Source organism: Canis aureus, chromosome 8, assembly GCF_053574225.1.
Source record: "Canis aureus isolate CA01 chromosome 8, VMU_Caureus_v.1.0, whole genome shotgun sequence".
NCBI lineage: Eukaryota > Metazoa > Chordata > Mammalia > Carnivora > Canidae > Canis > Canis aureus.
The window spans coordinates 3,370,823-3,393,313 of NC_135618.1; the positions used below are offsets into that span (position 1 = coordinate 3,370,823).

A 22,491-nucleotide genomic window follows, 5' to 3' on the forward strand; every position below is an offset into this window, starting at 1 on the left:
GTTACCAGGGTCCCAGGAAGTATAATGAGCAGAAGGATATGTCATTTCCTGTTTGGTGTGGGACTTTCCAAAGCATTTTCTTTTCCCTTTAACACTATAACATTCAAGATGGTTGCCTCTCTGTCTTCCTGGATCTCTTAGTGACTATCATGAACATCATGCCTCAATCTACCATGACAGACATAAAATATGTGCAAAATACAAAACAAGTTTTAGTTACTGAAAATTATAACATTTCAGTGTAATTTATTTAGCCCATTCTGATAGATATAGGCTGAATCTAGTTTAAATTTCAGTAGTACACTCCTGGCCACATGGCTCGGAAGAGGCAACAATTTATGGCAGATATGATTTTTGATAAATAAACTAACATTACCACAAATATTTATTCTTATTTGTTCCGACGTGGATATTTTGCCTGTCTTTTTCTACTTCATTTCTTCTTTATTTTTCCTCCTAAAAATGTTTCAGGAGGTTAGTGGAAAATGGGTTGCCCTTAGGCTTCACCAATGTTTCACTCTTGAAGACAAAATAACCTACATTTTATGCCTGAAACATATTCTTTCTTCCCATATCTCTCAATTCTTATGCATTCCTAGCTGTAGAAGAGAAAGGGCAAACAGGATGCTTTGAGATTTTTGTTTGTTTGGTATTAATGCAGGAATTATTTACCTACTTCTACAGAATAATATTTGTATTTGTAAAGTATTTTGAGTTTCAGATTTGAAACAAAATATACATTTTAATATAGAAAAAATATATATAAAATAAATAAAGCCCATGGCAAAACACTATTTCCAATGTTTTTCCCCCAGTGTGGAGTAGCTGAAATATCTATTAGCAAGAAAAAAATAACTACAAAAAATTTTAAGAGAAGAAATGTTATTGTAGCATGGGTTAGTAGAAAGTTTTTCGAAAAAAAAAATTAGGTTAAATCCCTGATGTACAACTCTCTCACTATTTGACACTGCACCAGTTAATTAATGTATATGGATTATCATTGTCTTTTCTTTCAAATATAGAAAAAAACCCAACATCTGCCCTACTAATTAATAAGATAGCTACATACAATTAAGATAATGTATACAAAGACACTATATATCACAAATAATCTACATAAGCAAATACATTTTATTGTTTTGTTAATAATTTTTCTAGTTTTCCCTCCCCCTGCACAATCAATGGAAAAATTATAAGTAGAATATGATGGGTAATGCTACCAGTGAGTCAAGCTGTAGTGGGTGTTACTGTAATAGTTCATATTCATCATTGCTATGGTTGAAAATGTGCATTTAGTTGTGGTTGTTTAGTTCACATCAAAACAAAATCTCATCTGTATGACAGAAACTCTGTTGTGTTGGGCTTTGAACATAATCTAAGACACTCAAGACAGTAGCAAAATTAGGCAATTGGAAAAATCAGAGTAAGAAAGACATTTTTCATGCTTATTTGCTTCAAAGGATGCTCTGATTTTGTTAATTGCCTCAAAGAGGGCTTCGATTTGCTATTTTCTGCAAACAGTATTCTAATCTAGTTTATCCTCTGAGTTGCAGCTGTGTTCAAGTATCCTAATAGATTTGGTGCATGCTGAACTATTCTTCTGCAATTAATTCACTTGGTTCTTCACATGAAATGATTTACACCTATTTAGAACTAAATTGGAAGCCATTCCACTCTTGTTTATGAAGTCATTAAGACAGCTTTTAGATGACACTAATTTGCACTTAGTACCTTTCATCTAAGGATCTCAAAGCATCTATGAAAGTACATTATTTAATAGGTGAAAATAGAAGAATTGAACACTGTACTCTGGAATGATGTACAAGGTAGGAAATAAAATAAAAATTGATCCTTATGTTTGAGTATAAAATAGTTATAGTGCTTATTATCCTTATGCACCAATTTGTCATTTTTCTCTTCCTGTCTACCTAGGTTTGCAAGACTCCATCTTTAACTGCATCCCTGGTGGCCATTCTCATAGTCACAAGCTGGCATCGTCTGATTCTTCTATCTTATGGTGTGTCTTCTCCATCATTACTTTCTGCCTTTTAAGTATATCAACCTAATATTAAAATTAGCCTGCTCTGAAAAATATTGAAAGGATGTGGATTTGCTTTCACTGAAATGGGCTAAAGCTGCCAGGCCTGCTGCTTATGTGTGTTAACCCCCTAGAGGTCCAAGCGTCTTCAATTAAAAGATGTTCAAGACTAGAAAACTCGGGTTTTCATTCAGTATCATAACATCACAAATAAATATTCTGCATATTGATTGCCCAGGAAACTATGGTTTCCGCAGAAATGTTTTTTCTTTTCTACATGAAATATGCTTTTATTAAATCACAAAGACAAAGCATAAAGTGGTATACCTTAAAAATGACAATCTAGTAGATACTGTCTTATAATGAGTTTTAAGAAAAATAAATCCTAGGCACAATTTGTCATCTCCTTCTTTGCTGTCATTTACTCGCTTTAATTGTACTGAAAGCAAGTATCTGATTAATGAAAAAAAAATATCTTAAACTAAAACTCCTAACTTGGTTCCAGAATAATCCTGTTTCTCTCTATAAAAGCAGATTTCTAGTTATTCTGAGTCTTTGGAATTTAGCTAATTCATGCTGTCAATAATGACGGTGGCAGTTGATAATGTCAAATGATTTCAACAGTGCTGCTGAAGATCAGGAAAATGTCTTCATACTAAATAGAAAAGGAGCAGACCGGTGCCAGGGATTACATCTTGGTGAGCAGATGTGGACTGGATTTAAGCCCAAGCTTGCTCTCTTGGCCAGGCATCCCTGTGCAGGGAACCTTTTGAACAGTGGCATGCCGCAGTCCTGGTTTTAGATCCTAGAGACCTGGAAACATCTGCATTTCAGATCATACAGTTTAAATACTAACAGCACTAAGAACCAAGACTTTAAAAAATTATTTATTTGAGAGAGAGTGTGGGGGAAGGGGAGGGAGGGGACAGAGAGAGAGAGAGAATCCTCAAGTAGACTCCCCACTGAGTGTGGAGCCTGACTCGGGGTTCAATCCCAGGACCCTGAAATCATGACCTGAGCCCAAATTGACAGTCAGTTGCTTTACTGATTGAGCCACCAAGGAGCCCCTGGGAGAAGCACCAATATTTTAGTAAAGGACCCACCTAAACACCTGGGCTAACAAGGACCATTCTTTAGAAAATAATAGAAAATAACTTTCTACAAATATTGTTCTTAGATTTCTTCCTATTCTAAGGCACAACTAAATATATGGAAAGACTCAGTTAAATGAGACCCATCCATGTTACTTTCATGAGCCTGTCCTGACCCAGAAATGTTACCCACCAGGTAAAAATAGTTCTAGTGTTAAAATATTTTTCTGATTTAGACAAGCCTCCACGTGGCTTCCACACTCTGCTTCTTCTCTGAAGTTAGTACTACTTATGATTCTCTGTTTTTTAGGCTAATGAAGATAACAAGAAGCTCTAGATTCTTTTGGGGAGCATCCTTAAGCATTGCTTAAACATGCTGACCCTAATTAATAACCAGCTACTGTATATAATACAGGAAGGTTTGTGTGTGTGTGTGTGTGTGTGTGTGTGTGTGTGAGTCCAATACAGTTCTATACTGTGATGATTCTATGATTTTAAGCTAACAATCTGAGAAACATAAATCAGTTCGCCATCCACTACACATTATTTTTGTAAGATAAAAACCCAGATAAAAACCTGGGTGGCTCAGTTGGTTAAGCATCTGCCTGCAGCTCTGGTCACCATCTCAGGGTCCTGGGATGCAGCCCTACATCGGGCTCCCTGCTCTTGGGGAGCCTGCTTCTCCCCTTCCCTCTACCCCCTGCTTGTACTCTCTATCTCAAATGAATAAAATATTTTTTTAAACAAGAAGAAAACAATAAAACATTATTTAGGGATTATTTGCCATTGCAGATAGTCCGTATCCAATGTGAACATTCTCTTGAGCTGCCCCAGCACGAAAGACTGACTCCTTAGTCCTTGATGGAGATGGTCCTCCATCTTTTACATGGTAGTGTAAGGATTACAACAAAATATACTATGGCCTGTCATGGCCTGGACTTCATTTAAGCTTCACATAGGGATGTCAGGGTAATAACTTACTGTTTTTGGTCTTCCTAATTCAAATTTGAAATAACTTCAAAATCATCCTCTCCTGACCATAATTTCAAATATTAGGAAAAAAATCTACTCTTACTATTTAATTTTTGTTCGGTGAGTGGAGAATAGAGAAGTACCCTGAGTGAGTGATTTTAAATCAATAAATAATCCAAAATAAATTTTGGACAATTTTTGTAGCCAGTGTATTCTTTAACTCAAAAAATTAGAACATAGAAGTTAAAATTTGATTCCCTCATAAAGTTGTTTAGCAAAATTATCCATTTATGGATAAAGCACCTAGCAGTGGTTCTTCCACTTTGACATAAATAAGAATCACCTGAAGGGCTTGTTAAAACACAGATGGTTGGACCTCACCTGGAGTTTCTTGTTCATAGTCTGGAGTGGAGCCTCAGAATTTGTGTTTTTAACCAGCTCAGTTTGCTGGTGCAGGGACCACTCTGGAAACCTCTGCCCCACTGTTTGTAACTATAGAATCAAATTATGCGGGCAGCCCGGGTGGCTCAGCGGTTTAGCGCCGCCTTCAGCCCAGAGCCTTATCCTGGAGGCCCAGGATCGAGTCCCACGTCAGGCTCCCTACATCGAACCTGCTTCTCTCTCTCTCCATGTCTCATGAATAAATAAATAAGATCTTTAAAAAAAAAAAAAGAATCAAATTATGCCATTTTACTTTGAGAATATATTTTCCATCATGAGAATGTACAGTTTTAATCAAAGAAACTCACTGAAGTCACTATTATGAATGATTAAAAATTTCTGGAAGCGATTACAAAATGCATGGTATCTTAGAAGATATAGAATTAATTGCGGTATCACCACCAAGATCCAACTCAAGGGGTTAATAACTCTAAGAAGTCTTAAAATATTTGTTGCTTGACCATGTTAAGCATGTTGCTTGGTCATGTTAGTGTGAGGAAAATAAAAAGGAATATAGATCAAAATCATATCTACCAATGAATTCCTCAAATAACCGATTTATATATGGGTCAATTAAATATATATCTCTATTGCCACATAGCAATGGATGAGATAGGGACCAGTACTGAAACCTTAAAAAACAGCAACAAGTAGGGGCGTCTGGGTGGCTGGGTCAGTTGAGCGCCCGACTCTTGATTTGAACTCAGGTCATGATCACAGGGTTGCGAGGTACAGCCTGGTTGTCAGGCTCTGCGCTCAGCGTGGGGGGGAATCTGCTTGAGATTCTTTCTCTCTCTCTCCCTCTGCCTCTTCTGTCGATCAAGTTCTCTCTCTCTTATTTATTCAAATAAATAAATCTTAAAAAAACCTAAACAAACAAAACACCCCCCAGCAACAAGTATAACATAGGCACGTCCTAACTATTAGCCATCATGTAAATTATGAAAATGTGTAAAGGATGATGAGTGGTGAGGTATCTTTTTTCTTGTTGCCCTGGAATTGAGGCTGAGGAATAAATTGAGGATAGAATATGCTCCTTCGACACCCATTTAGCAATATAAAAAGAATAGTAAAAGGAACAAAGAACTTCAGTACCTAAGACAAGAGAATAGTTTTTAAAGACTAAAGGTGCCTTCAAGAAGACAAGACCTAAACGCAAGCTGGCTCAAGCCCAACTATTAGTGAAGCCAATCAACCACAGGAGACATTTATGGGAATGTAAACTTTTCTGATGACCCTTTGCTGACATTGTAGGTGGGAAGATAATTAAATGCACCATGATAATTACACAACAAACCCCTTTGTTCAAGAATTTATAATTGATACATATTCTTTATTTGCTGAAGTTGACAGAATAAAATTATGTCGAGTGTTTTATTTAAAAAAATCTCTAAACATGCAAAATGTTCCAGTTTATCACAAATTTAAAAAGATTTTTTTGTTCTCTATGAAAAATACCTTAAGATAACTTTCGTGCTCTTTACTAAAGCATTTCACAAAAATCTTAGAAATGCCAAGTTTTTAACATGGCATTCACAACATTTCTTGGGGCTATATAATTTTCCTCCCTATCTTTAGATGGAGTATTGAGTACAATTTCAGATTTTTTTAACTGAAAATCTTTTATTTAAAGACAAAGTGTAAAAGAACTAAAAATCTCTTTTCTGAGGGCCCAATTTAGAAACTTTAAACAGACTAATGTAAACATCGGTAAAATATTATCTCCAACACTTGCTTCAGAAATTGAAGCATTTGTGTGAGTTATATAAGAATAAATATGTTTTCATAGCCACCAACCATGGTAACTTTAGTACAACTTGTCTTGAAACATTTCAAGATTATCAAGATAGCTAATAATATAAAAAGAATTTACAGTAGTATTTTTAGAAGTGCATAATTTTAACTATAAACCTTAGGATTTTATAATGGAAAGAAAAGCTTTATATTTCAAACTCCCCCAGGTATCAAGGGTAGCAAACCATAAGGATATGTTTTCATAATAATAAAAAATTTAACTACTTTATATAGAGAATATTTTATGATCTTTCAACTTTTTATTGATATCCTTCCTAATAAACTATTCTTATTGTTCATATTTCAGAGAAGAATGGCTGTATTTTGAATGCTTTTTGTATCAAATCTTCCTAGGGTTAATAAAATTCTCATTTTAATCCATTTAAAATATATTTCTAGAGTCAAAAATGGTGGTTTACAATTACTTACCCAAATGAATCCTTTAGAATATATGCAAGCTAGTGTTGGCCGAACAAAGAGTCCTTGTTGATATTTCTTCATTAACTGTTCTGTGTTCAAATTTAAGACAACCTTTGGTTCCATATGAATATTCTTTTTGTAGACTTTTTTTTTAACTCCTTTGAAATGAGCTCTAAGCATTTTGATACTGATAGTTTCAATGAAGCTTTTCAAAGTACTCTTTTACCCTCTAGTAAAATATTATTTTTCAACTCCCTACCAAGATAACCTACTGCCTTCAATTCCGACTGTATGCATAAATATTTTCCTTCTCCCTACCCACGAATGCATCACCTCAGAAAAGGTTGAGACCTTCGGACAAAGGCTCTATGTTTACAGCCGCTAGAATTTCCCTTAAGACCTCACATTTTGCCACAATAAAGAATTAATAGTGGAGGGGGATTGATATTTATTTAATTATTAACCTTGAATATTTAGATTAGATTTTCAGCCTGAAATTAAACTTCCTGGAATTCCATGGGAATGACAGGCAACATACCTAGTAGTTATAATAACAGTGGTAAATACTCAGAACAACAAAAGATGGGTGGTATTCTTATATATAAGAAATTTATTTTATGGACCCACCTGGTTTTGGTATCTCACACTTTTTACCTATAAAGGATTCTCAAGAGAATTCTGTTCAGTTTCAATCCTTCCTACAATGCAGCATGTTTCAAGCTTGAAGGAAATTGCTCTTCTAAAGATTATGTAGATAACAGGATCCCCAAATATGCAGATGTTTTATGAGAGGCTTTCATTTGGGACAATCGGGGTCTGATGCAGAAAGGTATCAGAAAATAAAGAAAGAAAGACATAAGAGGATGAGGAGAAAAGGAAACCATCTGCTTCGCAGCAAATTCAGCTTTTAATAAGAATACTATTGACAGTTTCTTCCTTGTAATATCTGTGACATCACCAAGCCTTCTGGCAGTTGCACATAAGTTCCCTAGACTTAAATCTTAGTCTAAAATAAACCGTAACTGTTAATAGTTTGGCAGGGTTCACCTCAATTAGGTGTTTGCACAGATTTCTACATTTACATTTTCCTAACTTGCTAATAGGCATGTGTATTTTAAAATAAACTAAGTATGAAGCTATAAATAAACCATTTAAAACAAAGATTCTGCAAGGTGCATATGTTTGCTCTATTTATTTTCATTTGATTATCAACTATTAAATTTGCAGGGATATGCTTTTATTATGAAAATCCATGTGGACAAGATTGGTGTAAATATTTCTTGAATATAATGAGTAGCACATAACTTTATTAAAATGTGGCGGACTACAAGTTAAGTTCCCAGCTGAATTATTTTAGTACTAATATGCTCTTTTTGAAAGACTTTCCCTTTCACCCAACTGCTTTTTGCTTGTGATTTTAAGGGTATGCACTTAATCTTGCTATTTCAGCTATATCTGTGTACTGTAGAAAGCAGGCAGTTCTTAGAATGGCTGATAAACTAGTTGACCTCTGTAATCTACATTTTAGAGAAATGCATTTCAGCTGCAGATGTTTCCAAAGGTAGAAAATCTGTGAAGAAAATTAATCTGTAACTGACAGATGTTTTCCTATTAACACAGCTTGGGAATATTCTGTCCCAAACATGTTGCTTTCCTCTGGAATTCAAGAGCACTGTTATCTCACTTTCCTAGACTTTTGGATCCTAAAGCACGGCACCAAGATGGACTGTCATCTAAATAAACAGATGCAAACGTTGCTTTGTAGTTAGAGGGTGCAATTTAAATCTGTTGACTTTCACATTTGCCCCTTTCCATTTAATTCAGTTAGTTGTATAACTGCTGATAAAATTCTCCAAGTCCTGTGGAAGGCCCCGTTAGTTGCTTATATCAAAACTCAGAGTCAGTATAAACCTTGGCAGAAGATTTCATTCTATTTGGGCATTTTATAGCATCTTAGGGAATTATTTTTCTCCTAAGGGCTTTATTATTAATGGAAACTGCCCACGTGCTTTGAGGGAAGAATGGACTTCCTCAATTAGAAGACCTTTCAAGAGAGTTAACAGGGAATTTATTTTTTCATTTAGAGAAGAGAATGTTTCCCATAAGAGCACTGAATCTTTCATGGCTGACTTTCTTGCAAACACAATGTGTAAAATTTTTAGTTCCTTAAAAATTAAAGAGACACTGAAATTTAATAAGGCTTAAAAGGGACCTATCTTTAGTAGCCCTGTTTTTTTCATCCCCCAGTCCTTGTGATAACAGGTTATCAGCTCCACAAACTAAAAAAAAAAAAAAAAAAAAAAAAAAAAAAAAAAATCATCTTCAAGATATTAAAAACAAAACAAAACAAACAAAACAAAACAAAACAAAAAACACAAGTTGAGTTGAGCTCTTCCCGAGGACTTAGTTTCAGTGGTTCTCAATCTCTATCTGGAGGAGGTTACAGGAAGACTTTTTGCTAACAACAATTATTAACTATGTGATTATGGATAATTTTCTTTGCCTTCTGAGGTTTTATTGTTTCATTTGGGAGTTATCTTATCCACTTTGTGGGTTATAAATATTGGAGAAAATTTGTGAAAAATATCTACCATAATGGTAAGTACTTAAATGATACTTTGTAATCATTTGGTAAATGCCACAATATTTACCTTGGTTTAACTCAATTCAATATTTGTGAACTCAAAAGGTATAATTTCAGATTTGTTACTGCTTGGCTTTGGAACCTCAGTCTCTCTGAGCCTCATTTATTCTATGTAAAAAGCATTACTTCAGCAATACCAGCACTGTAGGATTTATTAATGTATTTGCCTCATTCACCTCATCAATACCTCTACTGTAGGATTTATTAATTTATTTACTTACTACAGAAGTATATGTCTTCAATTAAATTCCTTTGACAACATAAAATTCCATCTTGATTTTATGACATTATACATTATTCGTAATAATAAAATTATTTCCATAATTTCCTCTAGATTAAAATACTTGATGTACTATAAAATCATCACACACATTAAGTTTCTGTTATTTGATATCTGTCATGATGGCCAATTTTGGAATTTCTGCTTAACAAACAGAAAACTCAAAGGGATGATCTTTTTGTTCAACTAAAACTATAGCACAGATAATACAACACGAGAATCTCACTATTTAATAAACATCCCAGAGGAGATATAGTGTGTCTAGCATAGTGATGATTATAGGTTAAGATTGACTCAACTTGATAAACACACATAACACAAATTGTTTGCTATTATTGTTAGAAACAATACCAAATATGTAAGAAAATAAAAGTCTTGAAAAGTAAACAGAAGAGTTAACAACAGCTATTTAAAATCATTTTCTTTACTCTCTTGATATTATGACTCTTTTGCATCCTTAACTATAATGCTATGGTCTTTATGCTTTACTCACATTAATGAAAATCAAATGTCTCAATTTCTCTAAAAGTCTTCTTAAAGTGTACTGGAAGTAATTCTATTTATCCCTTCCTTATTCTATATTTTCTCCAACACTATCGTTAATTGACTATTCTTTCCTCCACTTTGGTTTTTGAGCAGCTTATATCTTGCTTTTCATCATGTTAGCTTTAAGAGTGATATTTTGCCTCATTTCTTGGTAATAGAGGGTATGAAAGTTGTTCAAAGAAATGCCAATTGTTCTGCAAGTCATCTATTTTTTGCTGTAACTGGACCACATTCACACATACAGACCCACGGTCTAAACTCATACTGTAGTTGAACACTGTATAGGTGAAACATTCAAATATTAGTGCCTTTGACTGATAGGTTTATAAAACACTTCTCTTCTACTTGATAATTTGATAAGTGGATTGACAAAACCAAATCCAAAAATGATTAAAATCACAGAACTTGAAAACTGAATTTCTTATACTATATCTATGGTATGCAAAAACCTGTCATTGGCATGTGGGGAACTGAGAACTAGATGACACATTCACTCACCACTTTCATGAAACAAGTTCACCAAATAAAAGTTGCATTTAAAAAAAAAAAGTGATTGTTCAGAATAAGACTGGCATTCCTGTCAATAGGTAATAACTTGTAATGAATCAAAGCAGTTGCCTAGTTGTTAGTTTAAATTCACCTGGAAAATAGTTGGACTTGTCCTTGATCCTATTTCTTCTTGTAAATATATTTCTCTATATACTTGATCCTATTTCTTCTTGTAAACATATTTCTCTATATATTTGAGGAATGCAAAAGAATCTAAAACAACTTACTGAGGGCTCCACTTTCATATGCTAAGGCCAGCGTCAAATGCTTTCTTAATCTTGTTGATAAAAGTCACAACGGCTTTTGAATCCCTTGGCCTTGGCCAAAATGGAGTTAAACTGGGGAGGGGGTGAATTTGTCTTAGCACAGATACTGGTAATTTTAGTCTAACATCTCTGCACCTGGGTGATTCTAAGGATGTCACAGAATAATGAGCACAATAAACAATTAGCATCATCCAAGAAACAGCCCTCAAATAGTCTGTGGCATCTGTTTGTCCCCAGCTCTAGAGCTAATAAGAGCCAGGACTCTCCACGGTACCTTCCTTTTCAACTTCAAGTCTAATTACAATTTCTGCATTTCAAACTGGTGAGGTACTTATGGCTAGGGAAAAGACTCACAATATTTTATAGTAGAACAAATTAAGAAACCCTGCATAAGTGGGCCGAACGCCAGCTTGCAATTCTCCCAGAAGACCTGACTCACGTAGCAATGTTTCTTGCAAGATTTCTACTTGTTTAGATTTTTTTTTAAAGATTTTTTTATTATAAGGGAAAAAAATTCACATTAGCACTTTTTAAAACTTCTTCAGTAAAGCACAAAATTAGCAATGCAACTATACGTAAGAGGGTCTGGGTGAACAGAAAACACATGAAGTTTACACACTGAGGCTGGAATATGCAATAAAATCTCCAAACTTCCTAGAAAATGGTTCGCAAGACATTAATTAATCACACTGAACATGATTTTTTAATATGTATAGAAACACTAGAGAATAGGGAAGCACTTAATATTGTAGGGAGTCTTTCCTTGATTATACATATTAGCATTATTATGACTTATCCAAATGTCTAGGAAAATATGTTTCTCTCTGAACTTTCATCTGTTCAATATTTACCTGGACGTTTTTCTTAACCATACATGTGGGTCTTTACATTCAGCGTAAAAACTTACAAAATATGTTCTTCACCAACTATAAAATGAGTAGGATGTAAACATGCTTTCAATAAGCAGATTTTTTTTCTTTTTGGAAAGACTTAAAATGCTAACTAAATCTGATGAAGTTTCTGTATCAAAAGAGAGCTCTTTCATTTATGCACCTCTGAGAAAAGACCATAAACAATTAACAGTTCTTATGACAAACCTGAACTCTAATGTTTGCAGGCTTTCAAAGGAGTTGCTAATTATACACAAAGGAATAAAAGGTGTTGAAAACTTTAACAAAGGGCTTGGACTAGTCCAGGGGAGTTTCTTGAAGTCAAAACCTGATAAACATATTCTTTTGAGAATGACGATGATTAGGTATGTCCTAGTAAGGACAGTAAACAAAAATGTTAGTGTTTCCTGTAGCAGCGATGATCTGAGAACAATTAAGACCTAAAGTTAAAAAAAAAAAAAGACCTAAAGTTTACATTGCATTCTTCTTCCCTAGTATTAACGTGGGGATTCCATGGCAACGATTACTAGATATTATATTATCTGTCTCCGTGGCCACCAATTATACTACAAGGGCGTGTGCAGAGTACATGCTTAGTCAAGGGTTATGGGGGAAAAGATACTGAAGGAAGGCAGAGATGGAAGGGGAAATTGTGGGTGGGACAGATAAATGAGTCCATAGTTCTTTACATCTCATCCGGTAAGTTATTTATTTTATTCTATTTTGGGTACTAGACTTATCTTCACTTTTTAACATTAATCATCTTCTGCAATGGAATGATAGGTTGTGCGAGCCACACTACACTTGTTATATCATTTCAGCCACTCCTCAATTTGCCTTAAACAGGCAGCAATATCTTCAGTGAAGATAAACCAGATGTAACACTACTTGAGAGCTATTTATTATTATATTTTTATATCCATTATGTTTACTAGTTTTCTGAAGCAGGGAGATACTAACAAGTGAGGAATGAGCACAGCTTACTCTTGTCACTCGGCTTCTTTTATATTGACCAGCGCTAAGACAAGATTCCATTTAGGGCACAAACTATTAATGCATTTATATGAAAGCTTAACAATTTTTAAAAATTTTATCTATCTGTCTAAATCTATTCATTTTAGATTACTTATTTATCGAAGGAGGAAAGGGGCAGAGCGAGGGAGAGGAAAACCTAGGAAGACTGCACTGAGCAGGGAGCCAGACACTAGCTGATTCTTACCACGCTGAAATCATGACCAGAGGCAAAACCAAGAGTTGGCTGATGAACCCACTGCGCCACCCAGGTGCTCCCCTTAACAGTTTTTTTAAAATTCAAGCCTTTTATTTACTTTTCTCCCCCTTCTTAGGATTTTCTTTTTTTTTTTTTTTTTTTTATTTTACCACCATGGTTCTTGCTCCCCTGTATTGTGCTCTACATCTTTTCTTTGTTTCCTAAGGATAAGAAATATATATTCTCTTGGACGCTCGGGTGGAAGTAAACTTTCTCTGTGTGAATTCCTACAGTCTAACCATCTTTACATGCCATACCCGAATACTATTCACATGTCCTTTGCTGCTGTGATCTTGCTGCCATGGCTAGTAAGAGAGAAATTCAGGGAGCTCAAACTTCTAAGACTACACATTTACATGTCTTTAGAATGACAAACATATGTCTGAATAGCCGGACAGTCCCATAATTTATTCTTCATTTTGTTCCTCTCCCAGAGTGGTTAGCCAATGTGCTATATCATTTTAAATTCTGAGTTTTCTATGAATAGAAAAAAAAACTGACTTAGAATAGAAGTACAGACGGTCTTTTGGTATTCTCTTGAGTCCTACAATTAGACCCGCACAAAATATCCTAAATACTTCAAGCATAAAAGGAGGTAAATTCAAGCAGGAGTAGGCGTCCTTAGAAGCACCCTGCTAGAATTAATAACAATTGATAATAACAATATTTCTATTTATTTAGCAGTTACCATGCAACAAGTACTATACTAAATGCTTTAAATGCATGATATCACTTCATCTTAAAACACCACCGAGATATATGAGTTATCCTCAGTTTATGGTTTATAGGTAAGGAAAGTAAAACTAAAGATGTTAAGTAACTGGGATACTGTTTGGGATTCGATTGAGACTAGAGGATCTTGATTACTAATGTTAACTAATTTGCTAAAGACAAATATCCTTCCCTAATAAAATCTAAAGTCCTTCAATGAGTTTCATTAAGGGAAGGAAGGAAGGAAGGAAGGAAGGAAGGAAGGAAGGAAGGAAGGAAGGAAGGAAGGAAGGAAAAAAGAAAAGAAAAGAAAAGAAAAGAAAAGAAAAGAAAAGAAAAGAAAAGAAAAGAAAAAATAAAAGGAGAAAGGATGAATGAACTCTAGGAAAGAGATCATATATATACTACTAAAATATATCAGGAACATCTATGGTCTCCAGGCATACTCATGGCATGGTTCCGGCGTTAGCTACCATTTTGCCCTCATAAGGACATTTTGGAACCTTGTGCAAGAGAGACTAAGAAAATAGGTATATTAGGTTTTAAGTTAGGTCCTAGTGTGTATCTTTCTTGTATGTCTCAAATGGTCTAAGATTTTGTTATTTTCATCATCATTATTATATAACCTAAAGGGTACTTACTATTTACTAGGTACAGTGCTTCCTTTTTCATATATTATTTTATTCTCACAATAGTCCTTTAAAGCAGATGATTATTTTTCATTTTTATGGAGATATAATCTAAATTCGACAAAAGTCACCCTTTTATTTGCACATGTCAATGGTTTTTAGTATATTCACAAGATTATGCAACTATCCCCATATTTTCATCACCCCAAAAAGAAATATCCCATCCATTAGCATTCACTTTTCATTCCCCTTTCCCTCTGGCCCTTGGCAACCACCAATTTATTTTTCAACCTTAAGGATTTTTCTGTTCTAAGCATTTCATGTACACAGAATCATAAATTATGTGGCTGTCTGTTTCTGGCTTCTTTCACTTAATATAATATATGAACATTCAACCATATTGCAGCATATCAGCACATTATTCCTTCTTTTGGCCAAATACTATTCCATAATCACATATATCACATTTGCTTATATTTTTATCAGTTAATGGACATTTGAGTTGTTTCCAGTTTTGGGCTGTTGTCATTAATGCTGTTAGAACACCCAGGTACAAGTTTTTATGTGAACGTATATTTTTGGTTCTACTGTATATATACATAGGAGTAGAAATGCTGTGTCATATGGTAAACTCTTCAAGTTTTTGAGGAATAGCCACCACACTGTTTATCACAACACCTATACCTTTTTACATTCCCAACAGTAATGTTTTGAGGGTTATAATTGCTCTACATCTTTGCCGATATTTGTTATAATTCATTTTAGTTATAGCCATCTCAGTGTGTGTGAATTGGTATCTTATGGTTTTGATTTGCATTTCCCTATTGAATTGTGTTAAACATATTTTTATGTGCTTATGGACCAGTTGTATATTTTCTTTAGAGAAACATATATTCAAAATGTTTTGAATATTTTCTAATCGGATTGTCATTTCCTTGTTTAGTTGTAAGAATTCTTTATATATTTTAGTACTAGTGCCTTACCTGAGACATGATTTGCAAATTTCTCCCACTCTGTAGTTGTTTCAGTTTCTTGATGAGATCCTTTGAAGCAAGGACATTTTAAATTTTCAGTAAGTACAATTTATCTTTTTTTTTTCCCTTTTAATGCTTGTATTCTTGGTGCCATATTCAAGAAACCACTGCCTAACCTAAGGCCCTGAAGATTTACTCTTATGTTTTCTTGTTAAGAGTTTTATAGTTGCAGCTCTGACCGTCAAGTGTTTAATCCATTCTGAGTTCATTTTTTTTTTGGACATAACCTGAGGTAGGGGTTCAATGTAATTTTTTTGCATGTGGATATCCAGTAGTTCGGCACCATTTGTTGAAAAGGCTATTGTTTCCCTGTTGAGCTGTCTTGCCATCCTTGTGAAAAATCAATTGGCCATAAATATGAAGGTTTATTTCTGGATTCTCAATTTAGATTATCTCCATTTTAGAAATGAGAAAATTGAGGCATGAAGAGATTAAAGTCAAAGGTAACAATCTAGTAAACTGAGATTCAAAGTTGGTTGGACTGACTGCAAATGTTGTGTCCTTAAGCACTTCTGAAGCCATGTTACACATACCATCTACACTGATCCATCCTGGACTGACTCCCTTTTGAATTTCTCAGCTGATAAAATAATTGCTGAGTATTTCTTTTTTGTTCAGATTTAAAGTACAGTATCACTGTGTATATTCTATAACTCAAAGTATTATGCCCCTGTTTTCCATTTCAAAAACATGTATAAATGAAAAAACATCAGATTTTCTCCCACACCCCAATATGGATAGCTCAATATAACATAAAATCAGATAAGCAGGACAAAAAGGTGATGTTCTACATTGGATTTAAAATAAAAAAAAGATAGCTCTCAGATCCCAGCTGTGCAGCTAGTTAGTTACTTGTTCCTTGATAAATCCTGCAACCGCTTTGTTGTAACCTTTTTCACCTGCAAAAGGAGAAATCTGAAATACTAGTATAAAATATCTAAAATCGTTTCTATATTTGTGACCCTAGTTTGAAAGACATTATTTAGGGCTGATAACAAATACAGCTTATAAGTTTATATTTGAAGGGGGGCCTGGTTGGCTGAGTCAGTAGAGCATGTGACTCTTGACCTCAGGCTTGTATGTCCAAACCCCATGTTGAATGTAAAAATTACGTAAAAATAAAATCTGTAAACAAAAAACTTATATTTAATATTTATACACATGAAGAAAAAAGCATATTAGCCCTATTTTAAAATACAGAGTAGATTGATTTCCTACAATAAAAACTTACCAATGGCATAAAAATCAAAGAAATTCTACAGTAAAAGTATAAAAAGTATCTAAAACTTTAGGGTATTTGTATTTTTTTTTTTTTTTTTTTTTTTGGTATTTGTATTTTTTTATCTCAAATTGGTCAATCTCTTTGGTATTAGATATTAAGTTCCTATTAAAAAATTGAGGAATACTAATCTAAAATTAATCAGTTTAACAGTATATTCACCTAATAATGATCAGAAGAATGAGACATAGCCTATTCATGTGTTCAGAGGAAGAAAAGCATTTTCAATTTTGAAATGTTAAGATAATAGTCTTGACTCATTCACAAAGTCAGAAGAGGATTTTGGCCTAGAGATAGTATTTTTTTTGAACGACCTGAGAAGTTTTACGTTTTCAACGTCACAATGGCCAGTGTGCCATGACTAATCATAAGACTCATTAACCAGGAATGACGGAGAGTCTATAAATAGTAAATAATTTTTCTTTCCAAGTCTGACTGACTAAAGGCACTCAATGACATTTTAAAATCAGGCTGGTTGGTTTTTATAGTATCAGTGACTAGGGAGGCTAATATGTTCTTTCTTAGCGGTAAGTCAGGGTCTTTTAATTTTTTTCTCTTTTTTAAAATTTTTTATTTTATTTTTTAAAGATCTTATTCACCTACTTGAGAGGGAAAGAGAGGCAGAGACAGAGTCAGAACATGAGCGGGGAGGAGGAGGCAGAGGGAGAGGGAGAAGCAGACTTCCTGCTGAGCAGGGAGCCTGATATGAGGCTGGATCCCAGGACCCTGGGATCATGACCTGAGCTGAAGCCAGATGCTTAACCAACTGAGCATCCCATTTGTTTTCTTATTAATAAATTTTTATCCTTTCTAAGATTTATCCTATAAAATGTTTATAGACATCAAAACATTTTTTAATGAGAAAATTACTATACAATTTGTTTCCCTTAAAGTTTAAATAAACTTTCGAAGTTTAAAACATATCTTGAAATAATTGATATCCAAACGTTCTGCTTCAGTGAAAAAAAAAGCCATCTTTTACATATATGCCTAGGACTACCATGGAAAAATGTGTGCAAAGTTAAAATTCCATGGGGAAGAAGTCCATTTTTTTTTTTCATCTCTTTCAGAAAACTGGAAAATCAAACCATTGTCCCTCCTTGGATGCCTGCTAAACAGTTGCACCAAGTTATTTGTCACTGGCTTCTGAACTGCTTACGTAAATATATAAAAGTTTAGAACGTAGACCTTAAAAATGAGACCGGGGAAAGGGGGAAGTTCCACGTTGAGTCAGTACTGACCTCTGAATTTCAGAAATGGAGGATCATCCAAGGGTTAATAGGGAGACAGTGCAAGCAAGGCCATCTGTAGGAGCTGACCTGCTCAAAGGATCAACAAGTAGTCGACAGAGATTCTTTGATACCAGATGGTTGGGAAAAGAAGATAGGGATTTAAGCCTTGAAAGAGTCCTTGAGCAGGGATAGTTTTACAATGGAAAGGAACAAATACTGAGGAAGAAATTATTGAGAGCACACACATTAGGAGCCCCAACTCCTTGAAACAGTTAAAATGTTACACAACTGCATTTCAATTTTATAGTATCTGCATGTAGCCCCAATTACCCAAATTAAAACCAATATTTATAATTCCAATTAAATGTGATCTAAATTCATGTGTGAAAGCTTTTTTAATTAGGGTTAAAAGGTCTTTAATCCAAGGTCATATTATTCATAGTTAGGAACTACTTTATTTAGATAAGAAGCCATTTTCTTTCGTTTCAAAGCAGGTTGGTCTGAAATTTTCCATATTCGCCTCTTAGTATCCAGATCTCATCCAACAGGAACTATTGTTGGCTTTATCAATTATCCAAAATGTCAGTACTATGAGTCGAGGATCCATTCTCATGGGTGCAAATTCTCCTCTGGCCCCACAGTTCTCCTTATGGCCTTCCTATAAGATAGCCATCGGGAACACCTGAGTCTTTTCACAGGCCTACAGAGAAAACATAACTAATGAAGGAAAATGTCTGAGTTTTACACAACCAGTAGAACCCTTGCTGATGCACTGACTGCTTAAGTATTTTTTCATTCTCTACATCACACCAAACAATTATGTCATTGAGTGTGAAATCCTGCTCAAGGAAAGGCCTATGCAATTTCTTTGATCTGATATTTTATCACATGGTACATGGGAGGGGGTTAAGAACTCTTATAAAGGATGGTACAGTGGAGTTAGGCCAAATTTCATCACAGTACAGTGTCATAACTCGTGAACTAGAAGTTTAGAAGTAAAATAACCCCATGCTTTCCCCTATTAGTCTCTGGTTTAGTATTTACACATGCATTCTTTATCCTAGTCATGCAAATAAGCACATTACTTATTGTTATGAATTAAAATTATTTATTACATTCACTTTATTATATTGAATTGTCCAATTATTTTTGAGGCAATTTAACAATGTAAAAAATCCCTAAGCATATTTATTTAGTTTTTTGAAACAGAAATAGTTCATTTTCATTTAATAATATTCAAATCATCTTAATTGCCTTCACTGATACATGTAATGTTTTGAATCTTAATAATTAGAGTTATTTAACTTGCAGGGTAGCCAACTATGGACTGGAAAATGAGGGCAGGGCTCCAATTAATGTGGGAAAAGAATGTTTGCATGTTTTAATAACTTTTAAGAGGAAACATAAGATTTAAGCTGTAACCACAATTACAGAAGATAGAGATGGAAAGCACATTTATTTGCTCAACTCATCTCTCAGTATGTACAGAATTATTCCACGCAAAATGCAGATGTTTTGCTTAGTTAATATTAATTTAACCTGGGAAAGATACATTGAATGGAAAAGACTGAAACAGAGAAATAATGCAGGCTCTAATTGTGTGTAGGTATGAAATAGAGAATAGTGAAAGAAAATATATAATCACCATCACCATTATTATCTTCATAGCTTAAAAGTGTAAAAGAGTTTAAAAATATTTCCTATTTTTAATCTTCAAGTAATGTATAAGAAAATGATTTGAACATAAATCCATGAAACCTTAAAACAACCTTTTTCTACTCTAAAATCATCTGATGATGACATTAATCTTAGCGATGTGATCTGTATTTGTTGAGGTATCAATGAAGCAGCCATATGGACCTGTCCAAAACATTATATTAATGTGTGGTTGAAATCTGAAAATGACGTTTGAATTTGAGACATAGTAAGTAGAAACAAAATGATGCAAAAATAAAGAATGACCTTGATACTTATTTCCCTAAGAACCTATCATTACTACTACTACTACTATATCGTTACTACTACTAGTACTACTCCTACTGCTACTACTAGTGCTAATAATAAGTATCTTTTATTAACTACCTCTGACATATTGGTAATATTATTAGTACCTGATACATGTCTTATTTATTATGCTTTTCCCTTCAACTAGAATGTAAACTTCATGAAAACAACTTCCAAAGGTTATCTTAAATACTGCTAAATCCCTAGGTCCTACTGTACATGGTATGATCTAAGTGCTAAAAATACTATTATTGAATGAACAACCAAGTACATTGATTACTAACGTAGGAAACTGGCTTACAGAAGATGGAACAATCATCAAGATGGAACCCTGGGATAGGAGTTGCCTCCTAACCAATGCAGGGCCTTGTAACACTAGATGAGTGTCTTTTCAAAGAACTTTTTCTTAAATATGAGGCATAAATATCTTTTTTTTTAAGATCATGACCTTTTTTTTAATTCATGAGACACACACACACACACACACGGGTGGGGGGGGGGGAGAAAGAGGCAGAGACACAAGCAGAGGGAGAAGCAGGCTCCAAGCAGGGAGCCTGATGTGGGACTCGATCCTGGGACTCCGGGATCATGCCCTGGGCTGAAGACGGCGCTAAACCGCTGAGCCACCTGGGCTGCCCAAGGTATAAATATCTTATATTTGATTTTTAACCATAAGATCACAAAAATGGGGAAATAATATAATTATCATAATGTTTATTTTTCTTCAAAATATCACAAATATTTGTATTGTTAATTGCAAGTTCAGGCAAATTAAGGAAGAAAAGGTCTTCCCATTCCTTTTTCTTAGAAACTGAAAGAGGCAGACATAGAAGTATATATAAGTTTAAGGGCCCATTAGTAAGGACAAGACTGGATATCACAGCACCAAGACCCACTGCTCCAGTGCTTATTTACTAGGTGATAAAATATAAGTGCAATATGTGATCAGTGTGCTTTTATTTATTTTTATTTATTTTTATTATTTTTTTTCAGTGTGCTTTTAAAAACTTAAATCCTGAAGAACCCAGAGATGCATTCATTAAGGCTTGTTTAACACAAGGGCATTTGTCAGTTTATGTATTTTTATTGCCCCCTCAGAAAAGTTAGAAATTAATAGCAGTTAAGAATCTTCCCATAAGGGTTACTACTGAAAAATATCTTAGTTTATTTTAATTCACAAGATACTCAGAATCATTTATTCTTACAAGGAGCTCAAACCTATTATAGGCACTGTATTTATAGCAGCTGTGCTCTGTGTGATGATTTGCTTGGTCAGATACTGTTTATTTATTCAGCCCCAAAATTCAGTGCTATACAGTGGGACCTACCCACTTCTTCAAGTTTGACCTAAACCTCTTATAAGTTGTTATTTTATCTCAAATATAAATCTATCACTTCGGAACTTAATAAATTTTACCTTTTCATACTCTAACCCAATATCCGTAAGGTCATGACTGAAACTATGATCATTTTTAAAACATTCATCGCTAAGTGCTCTACTAGAGCACATATAATTTATCCTTTTTTTAAAAAAAGATTGATTGATTGATTGATTGATTTTACTTATTTGAGAGAGAGAGAGAGCACAAGTGTGGAGGAGAGGTGGAAGGAGAGAGAATCTCCCTGGTGAACATGGAGCCCGACCCCATGACCCTGACATCATGACCTAAGCCAAAATCAGAAATTGGGACGCTTAACCAACTGAGTCACCCAGGCACCCCTATAAATTTTTTAATGAATACATTTAGGTAGCACAATAACTACAATATGAGCAACAAGATGTTATTGCTAATTCTAAAATACACTTTCTAATATATATCACTCATATTCACTTATAGATTATATTTTCATGTTTCCTTGTGATAATTGCTTATTAGCTATATTATGGGACCAGGATAAACTATTTGAGGCTAGAATCGACCAATGAATTATTAAAATGCTATGATTAATCCTCCTTTATCAATTTCCTATTTGTAGTTTTTAATCTATCTATGAAATTTAGTTACGTTAAGAATAGGGATATCCAAACGAACTAGGGGTGGTAGAAGGGGAGGAGGGCGGGGGGTGGGAGTGAATGGGTGACGGCACTGGGGGTTATTCTGTATCTTAGTAAATTGAACACCAATAAAAAATAAATTAAAAAAAAAAAAAAAGAATAGGGATATCCTGGGGCACCTGGGTGGCTCAGTTGGTTAAGCACCTCCCCTCAGCTCAGGGATCAGCCCTGTATTGGGCTCCCAGCTCAGCCGGGAGTTTGCTTCTCCCTCCGCCTGCACGAGTGCATGCTCTTTCTTTCTTTCTCTCTCCCTCTCAAATTAATAAATAATCTTAAGAAAAAAAAAGAATAGGGATATTTAGATCAAATAAAGGTGAAGAAACTTGTTCCAAAATATGTAAATCT

General features: G+C 34.4%; 1 protein-coding gene and 1 long non-coding RNA gene across 8 annotated transcripts in view; one reads left to right on the top strand and one right to left on the bottom strand.

The window, feature by feature from the left end:
• NEGR1 (neuronal growth regulator 1) overlaps window positions 1-22,491 on the bottom strand; it is an 813,801-nt gene that overhangs the window by 423,462 nt on the left and 367,848 nt on the right. The gene's annotated exons all lie outside the window — the stretch shown is intronic.
• Window positions 12,498-22,491, top strand: part of LOC144318269 (uncharacterized) — a 33,582-nt gene continuing 23,588 nt past the window's right edge. For 4 of the 6 annotated variants that reach the window (XR_013384109.1, XR_013384110.1, XR_013384113.1 and 1 more), the window contains exons 1-5: window positions 12,498-12,630; window positions 13,053-13,214; window positions 15,561-15,613; window positions 17,925-18,013; window positions 19,922-20,010. This is a non-coding gene — a long non-coding RNA (uncharacterized LOC144318269). The remainder of the gene's footprint in view (window positions 12,631-13,052; window positions 13,215-15,560; window positions 15,614-17,924; window positions 18,014-19,921; window positions 20,011-22,491) is intronic. The other 2 variants (XR_013384112.1, XR_013384114.1) reach the window with 2 other exon arrangements.